Source organism: Falco rusticolus, chromosome 8 (assembly GCF_015220075.1).
Source record: "Falco rusticolus isolate bFalRus1 chromosome 8, bFalRus1.pri, whole genome shotgun sequence".
NCBI lineage: Eukaryota > Metazoa > Chordata > Aves > Falconiformes > Falconidae > Falco > Falco rusticolus.
The window spans coordinates 11,194,233-11,216,421 of record NC_051194.1 but is presented as its reverse complement, the minus strand read 5'-3'; positions in this window follow the sequence as shown (position 1 = coordinate 11,216,421).

The window sequence follows — 22,189 nt, the reverse complement described above, 5'->3', positions numbered from 1 at the left end:
CATATGACCCATATGCACTTAATCACAAAGTACCTGAGGCTTTACTGTCTCCTCAGATATCCAAATCAATCACTAAAAGGATTTGGAGTGCAAAAAAAGACACAGAGCATCTACCAGAAAAATTCACATCTCCTGTCTTCTGTTTTTCCTAAACAAACACCTCCCCAAACTCACAAAATATGGCAAAGCAACACCCATATAAATGTTTGCTGTGTGTGGGTGTGTTTATGTCAAGTTTCTATCACTTGGTACTTCTGCCTGTCGCCGTTATGAAATTAATGCAGGGGCATGTATCGTGATGAAGGGCACAGAAAATGTGTACCTGTATGTGTGTGCACACCGTTTATGCCCACGTTAATTTCCAGCCATTGTATTTGCAGTGCCGAGTGCCTAGGGAGGCATGTACAAACAGTGCCAGCCGTGCACCATGTGGCTGGACATGTCTTTGGGCTTTTTAATTTTCTGCTGTGCTGGGGCTGTCGGCTTTGTTCTTCTCAGCTGTTTCCATGCAAGCTGAAACTACACTCCTGGCCTGTTAATTTAGCTCCACTAGCCCCAGCCTGGGCTGTGACTTCTGACTGGGGAGGCATTTGCACAGACCTGGGCTTTATTTAGTGGAGTTGCTGTTATCAGCTTCTCAGGGATAGAATAAGTGCGAGTGATGCATGTTTTGGGCAATCATGGGAACCCTGAGTCTATTGATAGAGTGTGGATGGTACAGCTCTGCTTCAGATAAGTGAGGGTCATCAAGTAAGTACTGTGTGAGTAACTGTATAAACAACTCAGATGTCTGATGTACCTAAACCGAGGGGGCATCGTCTTTGAGAGGGACCGTTTTACGGGATGTCTGAACACAGAGGGCTTTTCATCCTGGCTTGTTCAGTTAGGTGGTATCAAACTAGTTAATGAAATCTGGCTGCATATTTAAATCGCCCCTTGCACATTCTGCTGCCATCTGAAACAGTGGGCTTTAATCTTGCTGGAATTAGGCAGCCTGCTTTCCTACTATCTGCTGTTGCTGCAGTTGACAGCAATAATGTATGAAGCGGGGAGCAGCGTGCAGTTTGAATGTTATTTTTTTTTTTCAGGGAATTGGGTCCTTACTGCTAGCAAGCCAAACACACAGTCCTTCAGATGTGCCGAGACACGTGACAGGCCAGTCATGCAGGCAGAAAGCTATTTGCTGCCATGTTTCCATGCTTCCAAGGTATAAAGAATCAAATTCATGGAGGCTTTTTTAAAAGGGGGTTACCCCAGGGATGAATTTGGCCCAGGGAGGAGGCTATAAAGCGACAAGAAACAGCACAGAGGGGGGAAACGACAGCAATTAAAAAAATGAACCTGCTTGACCCTAATTTTGCAAATCTCTAGCTGTCAAAGAACGTACCTTAACTAATTATGTTTGGATGTGAAATTATGGAATCATTATAGCTCTGATTACACAGGTCCCCCAGCTCTTGCCTGCCGTGGTGTCTGGGTGTGTGTGGTTTCGAATGTGATCTTTCATTTTATATTTGCTTTCTTGTTTTAGCTGTCCAGTTCTCTGGCAGTATCCAGAAATAGGCCTCCGAAGAAGAAATAACTGTATCCCACATCTGAAATGTGCAATCCTCAGCTGTCCGCCCACCTCCCTCCTTTCTCTTTCTCCTTTTGGCCTTTGGAGACCGGAGTCACTGCTGTAGTTGGGCAATTATGCTTCAAAGCTGAGGGCTGCACTGAACTTTGCCAAAAACTGCTGAAGCAAGCGAAGCACTCCGGCTTTGAACGTATGGTGTGGAAGTGCAATCACTTCCCAGCCAGATACTCTCGGGGTAGAGCAGGGCAGCTAAAGTTGAAATAATAAACTAATATGCATGTTGGGTTGTTGAGAAACTTTGAGTTTGGGTAGCACGTTAAGTGTAGCCTCTCTGAAGCAAATTGTGTCTTGGGTTCCAGGATAAGGTCTGTGGTGTAAAGACTCAGGATTTTTGGGTGTTTCTGAAAACAGCATTTTCAAATTTGGTCAGCTCAAAATATACCTCCTGTTTTATTTATTTTATTTTTGTTTCCGTTCTCTAACACATCTGCTGGCAAAGTCCACACTCCTTTTTCCTTTAATAGTCAGACTGCCAAGATGCTCTGCATAGTATAAGAATAATTCAGGAATCCAAACCTTTATCAGGGACCTTGCCCTAAGAAATCAATGACTTGCCATCCCCAAGCAACTCTGAAAACAAATGCTTGCCTGCAGCTCTGATAATCAAGAGCAACTCTGCAGCAACAAATTAATGGGCATAGCCTTGCACTTGTCGTCCTGAGCCTCTGCGTCCCTACTCTGGAGAGGACAGTCGAGCAAGGTGAGACTGTCAGGACACAGGATTTGTAACCCTGTCCTTGTCAGCAACTTTACAATGATGAACAAACTTTCTGCGTCTGCAACGGAGCAATTAGAGAAAACAAACAAAACAACCCTGTGCTGCAAAACACCACTCCCAAAATAGATTTGAGAGATTATTACAAGAAACAGCACAGAGAGGAAAGGATGATTCAGAAAATAGCTTGCAACAGTTCTTTAAGCAGCTTGGGATTGCATGGTAAATAATGCAGGAAGGAAGGGAAGCTGCAGACTCTAAATGGATGTGCTGGAAGGTCTCATCAGCACCTGAAATGTCTTTAGAGACCTTCCAGCAGCAAGGAAACACACCACAGGCATAACTAGTTTTTCTAACACCTTCCTTGGCCTTCCTGGCTCCTTGGAGAAAGAGTTTCTGAGCATTTAGGGGGGGTCGGGCTGAGTCATGGCTTGAGGGAAACCCTGAACTTCAGCTCGGTGCACCCACCAGCCACAAGCAAATGCAAAGTGAAGGCTCAGGTATCTTCTGAGCAGTTCCCACTGCAGGTAGCAGAGGTGCGCAGGGAGGAGCAGAGGGCAGGATTTGGTCATTAGAGGTGAGAAGTTCAAATTGCCTCCCTGTTTCACGCAGCCCAGGATCCTTCACAGCTTGCTTATACTGCCTGAGCTGTAGAGCGCTCTCAGGAATACCTTGTGCAGGTCTGCTGCTAGTCTGTGCAGCGGAGACCCCGCGGAACGGCTCTGCAGCTGGTGCCAAAAATGTCTTCTCTGGCACCTGGAGGTTGCTACTGCCTTTCCAGGGTTTTGCCTTCCTGGCTTGCCCAGGTGAGTGATCATATCTGTGTCCCAAAGTGATGTGATCTGCCCGCATGGTTAATTAAGTGAACTGAGATTGAGCAGGTATCCTGTACTGTAACCACCACCTCTGAGACGTTGCTGTTTCTAGCTCTTCTTTGTTGGACACGTTAGATTTTTTCCTCTTTTTTTTTTTTTTTTTTTTTTTTTAATGAGCTTTAATCAGGCAGGAGATGAAGACCCAGAGGGTGAGTGTTATGTGACAAGAACATAGCAGAGTTAGGAATAGGACCATACGTACGCCCCTGACCTCTTATCACCTAGTATGACGACATTGCAACATGAAAGCAGCCCTTCACTTGCAACGACAAGATGACTGAAACGGAGTTAAAACTTTTCTTTCAAGGCCTCTTTGTCCTTCATTTGCCCTCTCCTGGAAGGTGGTTTTAAAGCAGTGCCCGAATGAGCCTGGAGGCCTGCTGTGTTGCTTTCCAGAAAGAATTCGTGCTCATTACAGAAATGGGCAGCAGATTATTTCATGTATATATTTTCTGCATACTGAAAAGTGTTTATGGAAGCAGGTTGCGTGCTTCATCATCGTTCCAAACAGACACTTGCAAATGTATCCTCACTGAGACATTAATGTGTGTCAATGTGCGTGTATAAGCAGCAGCGTTTGCATGCTTAATCGGGCACGTGGCCTTTGTTAATTAGACAGTCAGTTAATGCTTTATGTCTGTGGGTCTGCATGTGCAATCATTTGCCCAGAACCTCATTAATTTTACTGGCTGCCCCTCCTGTTGGAGTTCACAAATCAAGCTGAGCATGCACACAAATCCCTTTGAGTAGGTTTCTCTAATAAAGCAAATCAGGCATCAGAGGAAACTCTCAAAGAATATTGAAAACAACAAAGCTGTAAGGGCCAACCTGGTGATTTTGCAAAGTGGCTTTGTGCTATCAAATGGGAGCTGCAATGATCAGCTGAGAATTTCCCTTTGCAGCTGAGGGCAAGCAGGACTCTTCTGTCTTCCAGTAACTTGTAGTACATGTGTATGTATACGCCTATGCACAAACATGCGGTCATCGTCCCTGTGAATTTTTTGTGCGTACTCAGTGTAGATGTCTCCTCTGAGGCCTCTCTGCCTGTAGGATGCAGCATCTGCCAATTACCTAAATTATCTAAAGAAATAGCCTCAGTTCACAGTAATCCAGGTAGCACAGACTCTACGTACTCTTGTAGATGTGGATTGTGTGTACGCAAGGGCAGATTGCTTCCACATGCTCGTTCTCAGCCCAGGAGAAAGGAAGGCAGCCAAGGCACTTTCTTGAGAGTGGAACTGGAGAAATAACATTATCACTCACTGTTCTAGGCTATGGTCAAATGCAGCAATGAGGCCCCTAGGACTGGTGTTGGCTGTAGACATTTGCAAGGGATGATATTCCTTCTTAGCAATCAACAGATCAGCAGGGCAGAAGTGTGGGAGAGTCTTGCTTTCTTTTCTCCTTGCATTCTCTCAACTACAAAGCAATAAACATCACTGAAACACAGCCTAGCACTGATCATGGGGTGAAATCCTCATTCTCATGGACTGCAGTGCAGACAGTATTTCAATCAGGATCTTCTGGACACCATTCCATGTTATTGTTACCCCAACAGCCTCTTCTGTAGATAGAAAGGTGAAAATGCTTCAGGAGTAGCAGCCTCTCTTCCCCTCCTCACTACCAGCGTGTTACGCTTCTTTGAGCTGCTCTGCTTGCATTATACACCTCTATTGGCGGAGGCACAGCACGAGTTGTGACTATGCTTTTGCCATCTGCACTGCAGTCCCCATTACGGATGCAGTGCTGAGCAGCTTATTTCACAACTGACTGAAGACAAGGGTATAAGCCCATGTGTGCAGATGAGGTTATTCCTTTCATCATTGAAAACTGATTTGGGGGTTGGCAAGGCAGAAGGTTCAAATTGGGAAAAGCTGTCTACGTAAATGTTCTCTGCAAAAATAAAAAGGACTGGTTAGCATTTTTAAAGGACCAACCTACAGCACAGATATGGACATAATTAAAAAATTAGACCTGTACTGTATAAAAGCCTAGCTGCATGTTTTAGCCACGTTCCTAAATTGAATTGTTTGTCTGGACTAACCCTGTGCTAGGGGAGTGTTATTTCAGTACTGCAAATACACAAAAATATACGTGGAAATGTGGTAATTACATGGCTCAGTTCCACCTATATCTCCAAGCTGGACTGTGTTATTACTGTGCTAAGGGATAACTGTGATGTAGCAAGGGAGAAGTGACAGTGAAACTGAGATCTTAAAATAGAGAGGGGCTATTTTGGTTCCTTCCCCCCCACCCCAGCTGTGCTTGCATAAATCTAGACTTAGTTCAGACGTTACAGGAGTTCCAATTGCTTTGGAAAAAAAGTCAGTTATGGTTGTGAAATAAATGTCTCTCTGCTCTGGCTGGGTTGCTGGGAGAGCTGGGGTGAGAGACACAGGCTGATGTGTCTTTAGCTGCCCTGAAACAGCTCCAGAAGTAATGTTTAATCAAAGCAAGCTGATATTTGTCTATTGAATTGTTATCAGAATTGCTTAGTCATTCATGTGCCATTGTGTTTCAGGATGGAGAGCAAAGGATTTATTCAGCTTGACATGAGCTGCTCCCAGCCATTAGCATTTCCCCAACATCCGACCGATATCTTCATTTCACACTGCTAAACGAGTCACCTTGAGGCCAAGGTACTGCTGACCCCCCCTGCACAAGGTTTCTTGTTAGAGCATTCCTGGGAGATATTTTCTTCTGTATTATCACTCAGCATACCAACTCTCCAGCCTCTTGCGAGCAGCTTGGGGGACGAAGGGGTCTGCCTGCTCTTCGCATGCTGCTTTGGTTTCATGCCACCATAAATAGCACTAAAGATCTCCGGTAAACAATACCTGCTCCACCTTTGCTGTGAATAGGCTTGGAGGCTCAGGAGAGTGACTGCGGGACTTGCTGGCATTTGAAATCGGTTGGGATCATCAGTCTTTGTCCCCTCTTCTGCTGGGTCTCAAGAAACAGCTACTCTGAATTTTTCGGCTGTGTGTGGGAGGAAGAGCAGAGGTGTTATTTGGAGTGGAGAGGGGGTGGCTGAGTGAGGAAGGAAGGGATGTCTGGTTCGTGTGTGTGGATGTGCGATGGAGAGGCAGACAGACAGACAAACGTGTTGCAGGATGCGGGAGTGAAAGCTGGGGAAGGTGTAGCCATAGAAACACCGTGTGCGTAGTAGTAATGGTTCAGAGCAATACAGCCCATTTCTTCAGCCCTGGGGGAACCAGAATATTTGGTGATATTTTAGGTCTGTGCTTGCGTGCATCTGCCCTGGGCGTGCACATGCATATCTTACACGTGTCTGTGGCTGCTGGTGAATGCGTGAGTGTCCATGAGGACAGAAAGTACCTGGGTAAGTGGCACAGTGCTGTTAAAAGAAAGATAGACTGGTCTGAGAAGGCGGCTGGAGAGGAGCCCTGGGCTTTATCAAGGAGCCAAGGAGAAGGGGCAGCAGAGCAGTGGCAAGGGACATGCGAGTGGAGCCAGGTAGAGATGGGAGGTGGTGTGTCACTGCTTCCCAAAACACGCCTGTTTCCCCCTGGGAACAGAACAGTACCCTGGAAAAAGCCTCTTTCCTTCTGCCGACAGAGGATCTTTGCATGGGTGGATACAGGGTGGGTGTTCTCTGCGGGCATAGGTTTATGCTTGTTTTCAGCCGATTTAAGTCCATGCTGCTGGGTCATGTGCTCTCTCTGGTGCCAAAATCAGCTCTCGAGTGATCTGCCAGATTAGGAATCTGATCCCTCTGAAAACTAACCCAGCAGAAAGCGAAAAGACAAACAGATAGGTTCCAGCTGGATCAGTTCCCTGGCTTGGGTGATGCTCATGCCAACAGAAGGACAAAGGTAGGGACAGGAGTGGGGAGAAAGTGAAAATACCCCTTTCCTTGGTAGTTTGAACTGAAACCAGCTTAATTACAAAACCACTTCTCCCTGAGTCTCTACTGTTTGGACTAAAATAGCCAGGAGCTGGGATGAGGAGTTTAGTGAGCTAACTTTCCACCCAGTGTAAAACTGCTGTGTTTGCCGGGAGCTCGGTGGTGGTGTTGGAAAGCTGGCCGGTAACAGCACAATCCCTTACCTTTGATTTTAGGCACAGTTTGCATGAAGCTTATGAGTTGAGAGGTCAACGTCCATGAATCTCCACTGATTGCTCCACAGCCCTGTATTCCCAGTGGGTCTGGGAAGGAGTCAGGGTAGTGGTGAATGTCCGTATATTGGTCTGGAAAAATGTTAAGCTTAATCTGGACAAGAAAGAAAGAAAAACTAGCGTCTCTCAGCCAGCACATGCTTCAGGTTGCATCTTTTAAACTGAAATGGCAAGCTGAAAATCTGGGGTCTTCTTGGGTGTATCTTTGTAGGAAAAAAGAATTATATTGGAGTTTGGTCTTGTTAATAAAGTTCCTCTTTAGATATTGCCATGTCTGCTCTGCTGTCTAGTGAGCATGCAAAATTGATAGGTGCCTGTGCAAATCAAAGCGGTATCACACGTTTGTGTCACACCAACATCAGTGTCTCACAAACTGTGGCACTGGTACAGCTGAGATACAGGGGCAGGGAGGAGCAGTGGAGGGTGAGAGAATAGCTGCAGCGAGCATCACCGCCTTGCGCCTTGCATCCCAAATCCAGGGCCTGAGGTCAGGCTGAGGCTCCTGCGGCTGTGCCTGACTTTCGGCTTCTTTCCTGCACCCTCTGTGTTTTTTGTTCCTCCCCTCCCTGCGCACTGCAGCCCAAACCCAAAACAATAACTAGAGGAAACCTCTGGCTGCATAGTTCTCATTCCTGAGCTGAGTTGCAGATGGCTTTGCTTTGGGTGGGGACGTGCTTGTGTTCAAGCTTGGTTTTGCTCCTATTGTTTCTAACCTGAGTGAAGCATAACTGTCATACTCCCCAGCCTCACTGAGTCCCCAGCCTCCCACAGCAGCCCTGGTGCCGGTGGTGGTGAAATGCTCCCAGCCCTGAAATGTGTGAGGCTGCGTGCCGGCCTCCAAACCCAAGCTCCAGCGCCTGCAAGATGGGAATGTGGGCTGTGTTCAGCCTCAAATGTGTCTAGCACAGACAGCATCTCTGTACCTCTGCTTTAGGATGGTTATAGCTGACCTCAGTGCACGCACTGGTGCAATTATACCTGTTACGAGAAGATAGCCCTGTATATGTGAGGATTAAACGTATGTAATATCAAAGTGTTTTCTGTATGTGCTGAAGATGTGACATTGGTGAGCCTGCTTGGTTTAATGGTATGTGTGAGAAAAGAATGGACGTGACCCAGCAGCTCTAACTTGGGCAAAACTTCTGTTGAGGAATGAATATAATCAGAGATGGGATCTCTGATTCCAGCCTCTCGTAATTAATGGTAGGTTTTATTTTGCATGGTCTTGCTTTGAAATAATTTGTGTCTTTCTGTTTCTGTGAAATCAGATTATTATTTTTTTTTAATGCTGCAAGCTTGGGAGCTGTTTTCTGAGGGAAAGTGCATAGACAGGACCTTAATTTCTTCTGAGTGAGTATACAGCAAACGTGCTGCTTTGAAATGTCACTGATTCCCCTAGCAGGAAAAAAATGAAACAAAACCAGAATGGGTGAAAAAAAAAAAGTAAAAATCATGGAACTTTAAACTCTTGTTTTCTCTTATGAAAAAATAACGGTGTCCCCAAAAGTCAGTGCAAGGGATAATAAAGCTGTGTTTGAAACAGCCAGGCAAGAACATTGATGATTTAGTGGGAGACAGGAAATCCTTTTTCCTGCTGCTGGGAAAAAATATGGAGTGTGAAGCAGATAACTTTGCTGTGTGCACCTCTCTCTAATTGGGATGTTGCAGGAACACTTCACATCCTCTTTCTGGCAATGGGATTTATCCAGAATTAATCCCACCTCATTGCATGCTCCCCAGTAATAGCAACGGGCAGAGAGCAGAGGAGGCCATCCTGCTCCACCAGCTGCAGCTGGGCCTCACACGAGGTCTGATGTGGGAAGCGAGGGGCTCTCACCCACCAACCCCTTCCTTGGTCCCAGCACGACCTGGCCAGAAATGCTCCTGCCTTCAGCCCTGCCCCTCTTGGAGATCCCCAGCCTGCTGGATCCGTAAGGAGGCCTCTGCAGCTACTTCCTAAAACGCAAGGGTTCACAGCATTTCGAGGTAAACTGTCACCTCATTTAGGTTATCTTGAAACGCTGGTTGTAAACCGTCCATCAGGCACAGCTCCCAAGGGTCGGGTAGATGGGCCGAGGTTTGCTCGGCTCATTCCCCATCTGCCTGGGTGGGACCGGCTGTGATATTGGCCTTGCAGGCACAGGAGCGTGGCAAATACCGTAACTGTAATGATAACTGAGATACCGTCCACGTTTTCCAGTGTTTCCATGCTATAGTACAAACAGCAGTAGATTTATCTCTTGCTTTGTGTGCCGTATCTATTTCAGCCCTAAGCCCTCACCACAAATTACTATTTTATACGCCATGCCCCTGCAGCAGTGTGGCAATACCCAGACCCCACGCAGTCTGGGACTGCTGTAATCCCAGGGAAAATTGTCCCTGTGCACTTCAGCTGCACATCAGGCTTGGGGAGGGCTCAAAGGGGAGTTCCTTGGCCAGGTGATGGCTGGCTGGAGAGGAGCCCAGCCGCCCCACCGCGGTGCAGGAGCCGCTCCAGAACACCCACTTTCCAAAGCCCCTGGAAGGGGGATGTATCACATGGCGATGCGGCTGGGCTGTTCCTCACAGCCGTGATGCTTCTTGTGGGTGGGCTTGCTCCAAGTCATGCCCTGCCTGAAGGCACAGGGAGCCAAAGAGAGGTTTTGTTATCTCACACACCCGATGGCTGGAGTCTGGGTAGGATCCTGTCATGTGGGCCCTGTGGCAGCTCTTGGGGTGGAAGATGGTTGGGATGTGCTGTTGCAACAGAAATAAATAATGACCATATTTGTTTGCCCTCAAACAAGCACACTAATCAAATAAAATCGAGGTAAGTATTCTCAGAATTAGGTAACAAGTCCTTCATCTTTAGGTGTCTCGGGGAAAAAGCACATATGGGAAAGGCAGCTCTTTTCTACTCCCCCCTGAAAGCCCCTGAACTGAGCTTGTTGTGTGCAGAGGATCACAAAGCCCAGGGTTTTTGTGTGTGCAGCAAAGAGCAGCAAACGCTGCCAAAAGTTCTGCATCTACAAATTGAGATGTTCCCTTGCTTTTTCATTGAATTGCCCAGAGCTTGTGGGTCTGGGAGGCCTGGGCTGGATGCTTGATGGGAACAGATGTTCTTCCAAAATTTCCAGTACGTTTTGTTTCAGATCAGACCAGGAATAGCAAGAACGATCTTTTGTAGTAGCTGGCACCTCCTGGTCCTGGCCCCAGCCACAATGCAGGCATGCGGAGACTGATGCTGCAGTGAAACATGCTGAAGAGAGCGAGCTGGAATTTTCTGGACATTGAAAAAAAGGCTTTAAACTGTGTGCCAGAGTTTGTACTGGTTCTGCCAGTAATTCTCCATTCTGGCTTCAGTAACTGGAGTTCCAGTTGGGGTGTGTTTTTTAAGGAGAAACTGGTTACTTGTGACAGGTCTGGCTCCAGATGGGTGTGCTCTTTTGGACTGAGATCTTGGTGTGTATTTTCAGATTGGGCTCATCTGAGTGTAATGTGGTGAGCACACCCCCTTTGTTCCAAATTTTTTTATCTCCGTGCTCTGGAGAAATGTTGTTGCTGATTTTGCCACTCAAGCCCAGCTTTTCTCCAGTTCTGCCTTCCTCCAGTTCTTTTCTGCAGCGAGAGATGCAGCAATTTTCCCTCCATCTTCTCATTCACATCTGGTGTCAGCAGCATGTAGTTGTCGTGTAGAAGTGTTTCAGGCCAGTGGGTAGCTAACAGCTGAGGTAGCTTCAGTGGATAGACAGCGCTGAAACTCCCCTTTAGGAGAAATGACATTGTTTTAAATACTGCACAAGGGGGGGGGGGGGGGGAAAAAAGCAAACCACAGATCTTCTCTAGGGAAAGCTGCTGAGGGACACACCTTCAGTGCTGGTATGGGAGGCACTAGATCCTCTGCGTTTGCTTCTGATATTTTCCTGTTCTTATTCCAGGTGTTTCCACATATTTACTGAGACGCTCCCTGTGCACAGTGCTAGTTCTTTTCCAAGCTTTCCTGGCATAAACCGAGACTTCCATGATCAGAGGAACCAGCACCCAGCACCACCCTTGTCTTTGATGTTCTCCATCAGCATGTCGAGATGCTCTGTCACTTGTCCTTTTGCTTCTTTGTCAGGGAAGAACATTTTTTTCCTCTCCTTTCAGCTTTCATCTCCATTTTCTAAGCACTGAACCGATCATATTAATTTGTGTGTCCACCATGGCTGCCAGTTAACTTAGGAAAGTTCATATCTTCAAATCCCCTGATTTATGAGCTCAGAAAGGTTATCCCTTGGTCCTGGGCACAGCTTAGTCTTTTGGAAATGCTTGAAAGCTACGTATAACAATAATCACCATAACTAAGAAAATACAGCAAACCAAAAATTAGCAGTGACCATACATTTGCACATACGTAAGCTTTAAACTAGCAGCCTAGGGTATCTACATACTTGGTACTTCAAGCAACATGCCTGGTTGCAGCTAGACAAAGCCCAGGCTTGGCTGCCAGCTCCTCGGAAGCTTGGGAATGCTCACGTTCCTTGTTCACTGCGGTTTCCACACTACTGCAGATCAGCTTTAAAGCTCAGCTAAAAGTTGCATTATTGGCAAGAGCTGTAATGACTATCACGTCATTATATATATCCACTAGATATCTATATTATATAGAGATATACCCACACTTAGGCCTTTTCTTCACGAGATTTTGATGACGCCAGCAAACAGGCTACCTTTACGCAATGCAATCCAAGATTCAATATAATATTTCTCCTGCCCTCTAGACTCTGGATTTTGCCTCAAAGTGGGGTGGGACATCATCACCATCAAACCAGGATATGGTCCATAATAGCCAAGCATTTTTAACAGCCTACCAAAAGCCACCAGCAGGACTGAGACATCACGGTTGGTCTTTTTCCCATGTTTTTGGAAAACAGATCTATATATTTGGCTGAGCCAGATTCATGCTGGCAGGTGCAGGGAGGTATATTCATTTTTCTGAGCTACAAAAGCCATTTCCCTCAGTAAAGCGCTTTGCTAGGGGAGAAGCTTGGCTGTGTTTCCAGCCGCCTTCTCCCCCGGGCCCCTGGCAGTGTGGTCTGTGGGACAGTTCTTCTGCTCTGGCCATGCCCGCTCCAGCCTGCTCCATCTGCTCTGGGACCACGTGCGTGGCCGGTCCTCACCAGAAGGGAGGTTAAGACTGCCGTGTACTGTTAATTTTGGCAGCTTTCCCCCCCTTCCCCTTTGTTAATGCTGGGAGCCCTGCACCCTGGCTCCCATTAGCAGAAGCTGGCACAAATTAAAAACAAATTTAGCCTTGCTGTCTGTGTTCTCAGTGAATTTCACCTCGGCTGATTATTTTTATGGCTTGTTGACAAAACGGTATGTGTGTGCAGGGAGCCTTTTGCAGGTCCCTGGAAAATGCCAAATGAGTCACTTTGGGAATGCTAAAACACATCCCTCCACATGGAACATGCACACGTGCCTGCGTTTGGGAGACAGCAGGGTGAGAACAGGGCATCCACCACAATTGTTTGTCTCAGTAAATGAAATTTTTAATTTTTTTTTTTCCTTTTTCTGGTGCGTGTGCTCTAGCTGCTTTGTCGTGATAACTGCATCTGCTGTTTCAGGCTCATCATAATCAAACCTCCCCCCCTCGCCCCTGTCTCTGAGTTGCCAGGCAGCGAACTGATGGCTTCAACGCCCATTGGGAACCCATTACTCAACTCATCTTGTGCTTGGGATTATTCACATTCTGCTGATGATATTTACGGTCACAGCTGCTAAAACGGTGTTTGCAAATTTATGCTGATTTGATTAGCTAGTTTAGTCATCATAGCTTCTAAGAGCAGGATCTGGCCATAAAATTGCTTTCTGCTGCATGTGACTTGCTAATGGTGTGTCACATGAGAGCACGAGCCTCAGCGCAGCGCAAGGGCTGGAGGAGACCATATGGTGCATCGAGAATCCCCTTCACCATCTCCAGAAATTTTTATACCCTCTGCAACTGCACCGCAGGCAAAGGATTATCAGCTCTGTTGAACCATGTAACCATTCATCCACCTTAATGATATACCACTAAGTTAACGGGGGTTTGGATAAAACTAGCCCGAAATCAGCCATGCCGCTGAATGCACGTGGTTTCCTTCGTCTTTTGTCCTGTAGGCTGGTCAGAGGCTTTGCCATTTGCAGAGCTCTTTGGAGCTCAGTGGCAGCCCGTGGATTTGTGCTACGGTGGTTATATCCAGCCTGCTCTGGTTTTGTTTCTGTTGGCTGCCCCTTCAGCAAGAGATGCAATCCCCGCTTACGCTTTGAATCTCTTCTTGAGGCCTCTGCCTGATGGATTTGGGCACGGCTCACCATCTGGCATTATCTGTGGGTGATGGAGCTTTCTCTGCAGCAGCCATGACAGAAATAAACTCACTCCACCTTAAAATCCAGCTCGCTGCCATTTAAAACAAAACAAAAAAAAAAGGCTAAAACCTTGTTTTCCCCCAGAGAGATTTCTAAATTACTACCAGTACTATAGATATGTTTGAACCATCTGTGTAATTCTGAAGTCAAGTCTCTCTGGATGAAAAGGAAGCATGCGTTTAATAAAGTAAGTACTACATAAGGAGCCGCGTGCTCTTCATATTTTGAGGGTTACTTTTGCATCGCTAACGTGTCGATTCAACCCTTCCTTGGAGTGGTTTGAGCAGCCCTGACCTGGGAGGCAATGCTGTGGTAGATCTGCAGATACATCCTCCAGCTGAACTCCCTCCTTTCAAGTGCCAGGCCTGTAGCCTGCCATTTACTGTTTCCCTGATGTTGCTGCCATTTCAAAGAATCCTTTCAGAGACAGTTTCCTCATTTTCTTCAAAATTTTTTTTTTTTTTTTTTTTGTTAAGTCTTCTCAGACAAGTGCGCTCGCACGCTGCCATGCTTCAGGTTTTTGCCTTGGTTTCTTTGAGCTTGCCTTCTTCCTCTGATCCCCCAAGGCCTTTCAATTACTTTTTAATGTTCTTCTGGCCTTCTTCCTGAAAAGTGCTGCATGCATTACCTTGCCCGGGGCCCTACCCAGGCAGGCTTTGGGCAGGTTATAAAGCGGTTGCTCATCTGGGATGTTGAAATCAGGGTCTCTCAGACTGTAAGACATCAGCACCGCTGGACCTCCTGCTCCTTCCAGGCAGACTGTAAATGCAAGGGACCTAAATTCGGCACTTGGTTATGCTGTAGGTGGAGTTGGCTTCCCTGACTGTCATTGCAAAGGGGGAAATGGCCCCTGCTTAGCGCTGTGGTGGGTAAAGAGGTGGGGTGGTGGCTGGGTGAAGCTGGTCCCAGTTCTCTGTTAGGGGAAATACACTGGTGCAGTGGGGAATGGTGGCAGCTGGGGAGAGCAAGTGCCTGGTTAAATTTTGGGAGAGGTCCGCAGATGCAAGTGGAGCCAGCATTTGTAGATCAGTAGCAGTTGATGTTTGGTTTTAGGAGGACTGTTCTGAAGAGAATGAAGTTGTTATAATGAGTCTGTATTTCGTTAAACATTGGATTATTTAGTTTTAAAATGTTTAGTATTTTGAGGCAGATATTCAGCTCATGAAAATGAGGAATTTCCCAGAGTTTTTAGGCAATTATTTAACCCCGATGGTTGCAATTTCATTAAAAAGGCAAGTCTTGCCTTCACCCTGCAACATGGTGAGGACATCAGCCCTGCCCTTGGGCAGTATCTATTGCTTCAGCCCCAAGCCTAGAGACCCTGAGGAGGCTGTACCCAGTCTAGGCTCCCTCTGCCAAGTCTCTCCAGTCCTGAAAACAGTGGCATGGGTGAAGCAGATCATAGAATCATAGAGTGGTTTGAGTTGGAAGGGACCATAAGAGCACCCAGTTCCAGCCCCCTTGCCAAGGGCAGGGGACACCTTCCACCAGGGCAGGTTGCTCAGAGCCCCGTCCAGCCTGGCCTTGAGCACTTCCAGGGATGGGGCACCCACAGCTGCTCTGGGCAACCTGTGCCAGTGCCTCACTGCCTTTACAGTAAAGAATTTCTTCCTAATATCTGAAAAATCTGAATGCTGAGATGGCTCAGCCTTGGAGGGAAAGGTTCAACAGAATCAGACTAAGCAGGGGGAAAGGCAAAGTGAGGATTTGGCAAGGTCCGGGCACCCAAGTGCTCCTGCTTTGCTGATGGACTTAATGACAAAAAACCCAACAGGGAATACAGTAACTTGTGTGTTTGTTCTGCTCCTCAACTGAGTATCAACATGGAGGTCCTACCCCAAACCACTTACTCCAAACTGCACGGTTCCTCTCCTGGGGTTTGTGTGGCAGCGGCTTAGTCATTTCTAGAAAAGCCCCATTGGATGCTTTCATTTTGTTTCATTTCAGCATTTTTTTTTTTTTTTGACATAAGGATTTAGCACCTTAATCAGGGCTTTGCATTTTCTGTCTTGAACCTCAAACTGAGGGTAGAGGTTTCTGGAGAAACGTGCCCAGATTTGTACCAGGTTTTGATTGCGCTTATCCCTTCTGCACAGATTGTTTGCCCATATGAAGCAATTCCCCACCTTGCCCACATTAACATTTCCTGATGAGCCAGTGTGTTAATTTTGTGCTCCATGGTTCTCTGCTCACGGGCTTCTGCTGGCAGAGCGGCTGCCTTTCCTTCTGTTAAACCGCCCCGTGCTACCATGCCCTCAGCTCTCACCGGCCTCCGTTGGGTTTGTGAATCCATCCCCCCTTCCCTTCAAGTCAGGTAGCACATTTACTCCCCCAGATTTTATCCAAGAGGAGCCTTTTCTATTATCATCTCTCTAATTAAATAGGCACGCTGGCTTGATTGAGACATAAAAGGCATCGTACAGAAGCTCGCTGGCACACCATCAAGCGGTATCCCCCATTTGAGCTGATAAACTCAAGGAGAAGCTGCCCTTTCAAGTCTCTGGAAGACTAAATACCAAGCCAAGATGTGATACTGCAAGGCCATGATAAGAAGGGACTAAATCACAAATGCTGATTGCATGGGAGTAATGAAGAGAGAAAGGGAACCCTGGACTCCAGCAGCAGCAGTGCCCCATGTGCACCCTTTATATAGCAATCCTTGCAGGGAATCAGGTGGGAACAACAGCTTTTCCACATCCCAGCACGAGCACTGCTTCCCTTCCAGTATCTGCCATAATGGCAGGGATGCAGGAGCCAGCAGGGGGAAATGCCAGGGAAAGATGCACTCAATTAAAAATAGAGAGAAAGTCCCCAAAGCTCTGACACGGTTTTGTCAGACAGGACTTGCAACAGATGATTCTTGTGAGGATTTCTCACTCTTGGGAAATGCTTCACAGTTTGTCATCACCGGGGAGCGGGCAGCAGGGAAGATGCAAAGAACAGAACAGGCCCAGGAGGAGCAGGCATTAAGAGAGCCATAGCTGAAAAATCAACATGGAAATTGTATTAAAAATGTTTGCTCTTGCTGTTTGCAACCTGGACATTGCGACCGTTGGAGGCGGGAAGTGAAACTGTCTCGCTACAGCCAATTCCAGGAGCTGGAATCCTGAAATCCTGTGACTCAGTCCTTCTTCCCCCCAGAATCAGGGGGACAGTGCAAGAACCTCCTCCCTCTCCTCAGACAAGGACGCTCTGGGTTTCCGGAGCTTTCAAGCTTTGCTCTGCACCAGGAGGGCTATATGCTTCTTATAAGAAAAGGCGAAGTGCTGCCTTTGCCCTCCCTTGATTCCAGGAGCTAGTGCTTTAAGAAACATCCCTCCCACCCACCTGCCCCTTTGCCACACCTAAAATGTCACAAGTGTTTCAGTAAACCCACAGGGATCGGCAAAACCACTGAACAGCAGCGGCACTGGGATGCCACGGTGATGGGTGCTACCAAAAATCCTTCAGGAGGTAGAAGCAAACGAGGAAGGGAGCCCGTTCTGCTGGTGGGCTGGGGAGCTGAGCCTGCAGCGAGCAGCTGGAGCGCTGGCCACTGGATTTCCATTTTCCAGCTCTTGTTCTCCGCCCTGCCCTGGTTTAAGAGAGCATGCTGCTTTTTGCAAGATGTGCTTGCTGATGGCTTTTGTTTTCTTTGGAACGCCTCCAGCAAAGGGGCCAAATGCATTGTCAGAAAAGCCGAAGAGCTTTCTGACCGTCAGCATCACCAATATCTCAGAGCCTCTGCTCGGTGGGGTTAGGTGAGGCACTGTGAGCAGAGCCGGGAGGTTTGCCGGCTGCCTGCCCCGGTGTCCCTCCTGCCTCCCGATTTCCATGGGGTGAGCCCAGCATTTCCATCTAAAAACCACATGGCCTGGGATGAGGGGCTGATAATCACCACACACTCCAATATGGGTCTTCCTTTTCCATCACCCAGTCACCCTGCAGGGCCACGGTTGAGGCCCGGAATGGCGTGGAGGCTGGCTCGCCTCCCACCCATCGCTCCCTCTAGGTGCAGTGCTTTCACTTTGCCTATTGTGCCGCTATGAAAACGATGAACTTCAGCAAAACATACTTCTGCGTTATTTGATACAACAATTCAGTGACTTGATGGCTCCATTTTTGGATCACCTCATTCAAGCTGCTTTTCCTCTGCTTCTCTATGCAAATGATGTCTCTTCTGTCTGGGTAATGACAAGCTTTTAGTGAAATGTTTGTACGAGAGATGCTATTATGCTACGTATTCTTTGCAGTGCATCAGGACATCTTGTTACAGCAGCGTTGTTTCTTATTAACACTTGACTTAAGCCATCCAGACTCGCATGCTGGGGGAAATGAGGGGGCTGTTATTTATTCTGACCTATTTGTCTGTTAGTTGCAATGACTATCTGGGAATGCATGGGAAGAAGAAAGCTTCAGATCTTCCTCTGCAGACATGTTGGAGCAACTCACTCTTATCAGATCAGTGGAGCTCAGATGCTCAGACAGAAAAGATAGGGTTGCTTTGCTCTCAGCTTTTTGCATATCCTAATGAATCTCATTTGCTTAGCCCTGAAGGCAGGTCATCAAACGAGTCTGTCCTGCCGCAGCCAACCTCAGAGGGAACTGCAGGGTGAGGCTAATAAATCAGCGTGCAGAAGGGCTGCTGCACTCCGGCCTCAAGCCGCTGGAGGGTGTGGGATGGCGCAGGCGGGAGCTGGATGCAGGCTGGCGTGGGCAGCAAACATGCCACGCCGCCTGCAAAGGACAGGCTGGGCACTCGGTGTTTGTAATTAGGGTTTCTGGTCAACTCGTGTGAGTCAGCCGACGCTTGTACGTACACACGGCTGTGTGTACCTGCCCAGGAACGGGGCCTGCTATGAGGAGGGCTGGGCTTTGGCTGTCTCCCGCAACAGCTGTTTCATTCTTGAAAGCATTTCTTTAAAATCTGGGGAGCGGGAGAAGAAAAAACCTTCTTCCCTTACACTTGTTCTTGCTCGCAGGATGTAAAATACGGCCAAGAGGGCAGATCAGAATTTGGAGGCAGACGGGAGGCTTGGCAGGATTTGTGCCCTGCTTCCAGAGCTTGCACAAGCATTACATTAATCTGTTGAACTTCTGTGAAATGTTATCACTGTCCTCACCTCATGTACAAGACGACAGCGGGGAGGATTGTGCTGACCACCCCCAAGAATGCCGAGCAAGCATTCCCCTTGCTCAGAGCCGGGGTCACACCTTTGGAATTACTTCAACGTTCCTTCTTGTGCTGAGCACAGTTAACCCTCAGGGAACTGCTGTCTCTTTGCACATCTCAAATCCCACTCAATTTTCCAGGCCCCTGAGCTGCTCCAAGAGCACAGAGGTGGTTAAACTCCCTAACTTTGTGGTTGCTCATTTTTAGTTGCGCCTCTGAGAGTCCACCTCTGGGACATACGGGCCACGGGGAAGCCTGCAGTTTATTTTTGAGGGGTCATGGATTATATCACACAGGTCTCAAGTTTTCATCTATTTTTAAGCATGCTAAAATTGCATATGTACCACAGAGCTCATGGGGCGTCTGAGCTATCTGCGCAACAGGCAATTTGCTGTGCCAGCACCAGCTCTGTGCAAACTCCAGGTCCAGTCAATCAACGTCATCTCCATAGAGAAGGAAGAAAAAAGTCACGTCTATTGTAGTCTGTTAGCTTCCCGAACTACTCCAAGCCATTAGCTCTGAAGACTTTTCAACTATGTCCATATGAAATGCATCCTGTCATTCTATTCCTGGTGATATGTTTTAGAGTAATTTTTCATGCTGCTTTCAAAGTTCACGGGCAATATATTGATATCAGAGACACACTGTCCCTTTATTGGGCACTCTGGGAAACGTCTGAGGACAACATGCACCTGATTTCCCCTGTAACTCTCCAGAGATTTATATGCCAGTGTAATGAGAATGAACATCGAGCAGCAAATGGACATCAGAGGCATATAGCTCTACGTATAGCTTTGGAAGAGGATGAACTTTGCATTCTTGGGTTGTGCTTTGAATAGGTGGCTGAGGAGAAAATAACTGAGTAGCTGCAAAGCCAGAACTAAGCAATCTGAATAGGAGCAGCAGAGCTCCGAAAGTGAAACAGGGCATTTAGGTCATTTGTAAGGTTGGATGGGAGGTAGCTGATGATGAAGTGGTTTGTGGATATCAGTGCAGCTTCTGGGATTGGCTTTCATGTGAGCAGGGGATGATTAGGAGACATTTCAGCCTGGGACTTCAGTCATGGCCACCTTGAAGACCCATGGGCCGTGCTGTGAAATGCCAGGAGTGATCACAAGTGCTGGGTCCCAGACTTTAAGTGTGTTAGAGGTGAGACGTGGTAAGGCACTTTGGGGAATCTGACAGCAGATTGAGTTATTTGTGTAAAGATAACTTCTTTCTCTCTCCTGATTGTTTTGAGCTTTTGGGTTTGAATCTGGAAGTATTGTCTTTGCTGTATCACCTGCCTTTGTAATGAACTTTCCGGGGGAATGCACATACAGGAGAGAGTAGAGGACTCCTCGTGCATTATACAACATCGGTTACAGTGCAGCACAAGCGCTACCCATAGCCTAGAAACCAGTGTCAGCAGAGTGTGAATGATGCCAGGGATAAGCATTAAAGCAAACTCTGCTACAAGGGAAAACTATTCAATCTGAGATATTTTTCCCATGATATTTAAAGATGGAGCATGTGTGTGCCTCCAGGTATATATGAGAGAACCTAAGTCCACACTGGACCTTGCTACCACTTATCACAGCTTTTAAGTAGGAGTATGGGTTTCCAACTGGATTGTAGCTACAGCTAGTTACATTGCTAGTATGGCCGGTATACCCATCACTTAGCGTTTGTGCTGCTGCACAGAAGGGACGCACGCTGGTTCTGTCCTCTGCACTTACACAGACCCCTATTAGGATTTTATTTAAAAATGCCTTAGGAGTCCATTAAATGGAAGTTCTGATCTTCTCACAGCAGCTCTGTGCTTGATTAGTAGATGTCACAAAACATCAGCAGATAGGGTATAATTTTAGCTTCCTAAATTGCTTTCCAAGCTGGAAACAGTCTATGAAAAGCCTGTGTGTAATAAGACATCTGGGACTTACTCATCTGGGGTCCTGCATGGGCCCTTTTGGTGCTGTGGTTCCTTTCTAGAGCGATAAAGCAGAAGTCATTGGTGTTAATTTGATGGAAAGTCCCAGCACCCTCTTCCATATGTATAAACTACTACATGCTAAAGGAGGCAAAAAACAGAGCTGTAATATTAAAATGTAGAAACATATGCCATATGCGTGTGTTGCTAACTGCAGCCTCTACCAGCCGTATCCCGTAGGTAATGGTATACTCCTCGGCATAATTAGCGATTACGGCTTTGTGCATCTATAACAGATGATGTGGCTATGCATGATTTATGCAGCATGGAGACAGCTTTGCATGCGGCTGGGATGTGACGTTGGCGGCTCTTTATGTGCCTCAGTAGCACAAGGCAGGAGCTTAATGAGGAGGTTATTCATGTCCTGTCTGCACCACTGGCTCCGCTGCTGCAGGTATCTGCAGGCCTGTAGAAGTGTTCCTGGCCCTGTGTGGTATGAGGTCGCTCTGAGGTTTTCTCCACAGAAGAGAGGATGAGGGAGCAGCCAGTAGTACAGCCTGCACCCTTCATCCTGCCACTTCCAGATATATTTATTTCTCCTTTCCTACTCGAGGTATTTGCCTCTGGGCTTGGCTTGCCCTGTGGCTTAGCTACTCCTCACCATCCCCAGCGAAGAGTTGCAGGACAAGCCCTTCCTACTGCATGCTGGCTGTGTAAACGGGCAGCCTTCTTCAGAGGCTCCTCATTTAAACATCCTCCTGTCCTTCCAGGTGTTCAGCACATCTGACTTCTCTGTTATTACAGTTATTACAGTGTTATTACAGCATTAACTGTAGCAGGTTGATGCTGATGGAGTTCACCTTGGCATGTACCCCAGTTCTTCAATCGGGGAAGAATCCTTATCACCTGGATGATGTGGACATCACCACAGACTTTGTGGACAGCCCTGCCCTTTTCAGCAGCACCATTTGTGACCAGTTTTCCAGCTGTATGGGTCTTGAGCACCCTAGAGAAGATGGGCAATCCCAGGAGAGAAAATGTAAAGGGGTGGAGTGGGTGATTTCATAAGGCTTTTGGCTCTCTGGCATACACGTATGTATGGATTGCTATTTAGAGGGGAATACAGGGAATAGTGTCTTGGACTCATGGTAAGAGAGTTTATGTTTTATAAGTATTGGGAATGTTGTTTTAAAATACAGTTGGGTTGTTCCTGGTGGAAGCTGAATTGGAAGCACCCACAGAGACACACAGCAGGTGATGGAACTGGAAGGCATTAAGGCAAATTCTCAGCGAGGACAGAATTTGGTCCAGTACATACTAGCATCCAATTTTTAAAATAAATGAGTAAATACAGTGCTTGCAAAACTGAGAAGGAAATGAGCTTGGTGTG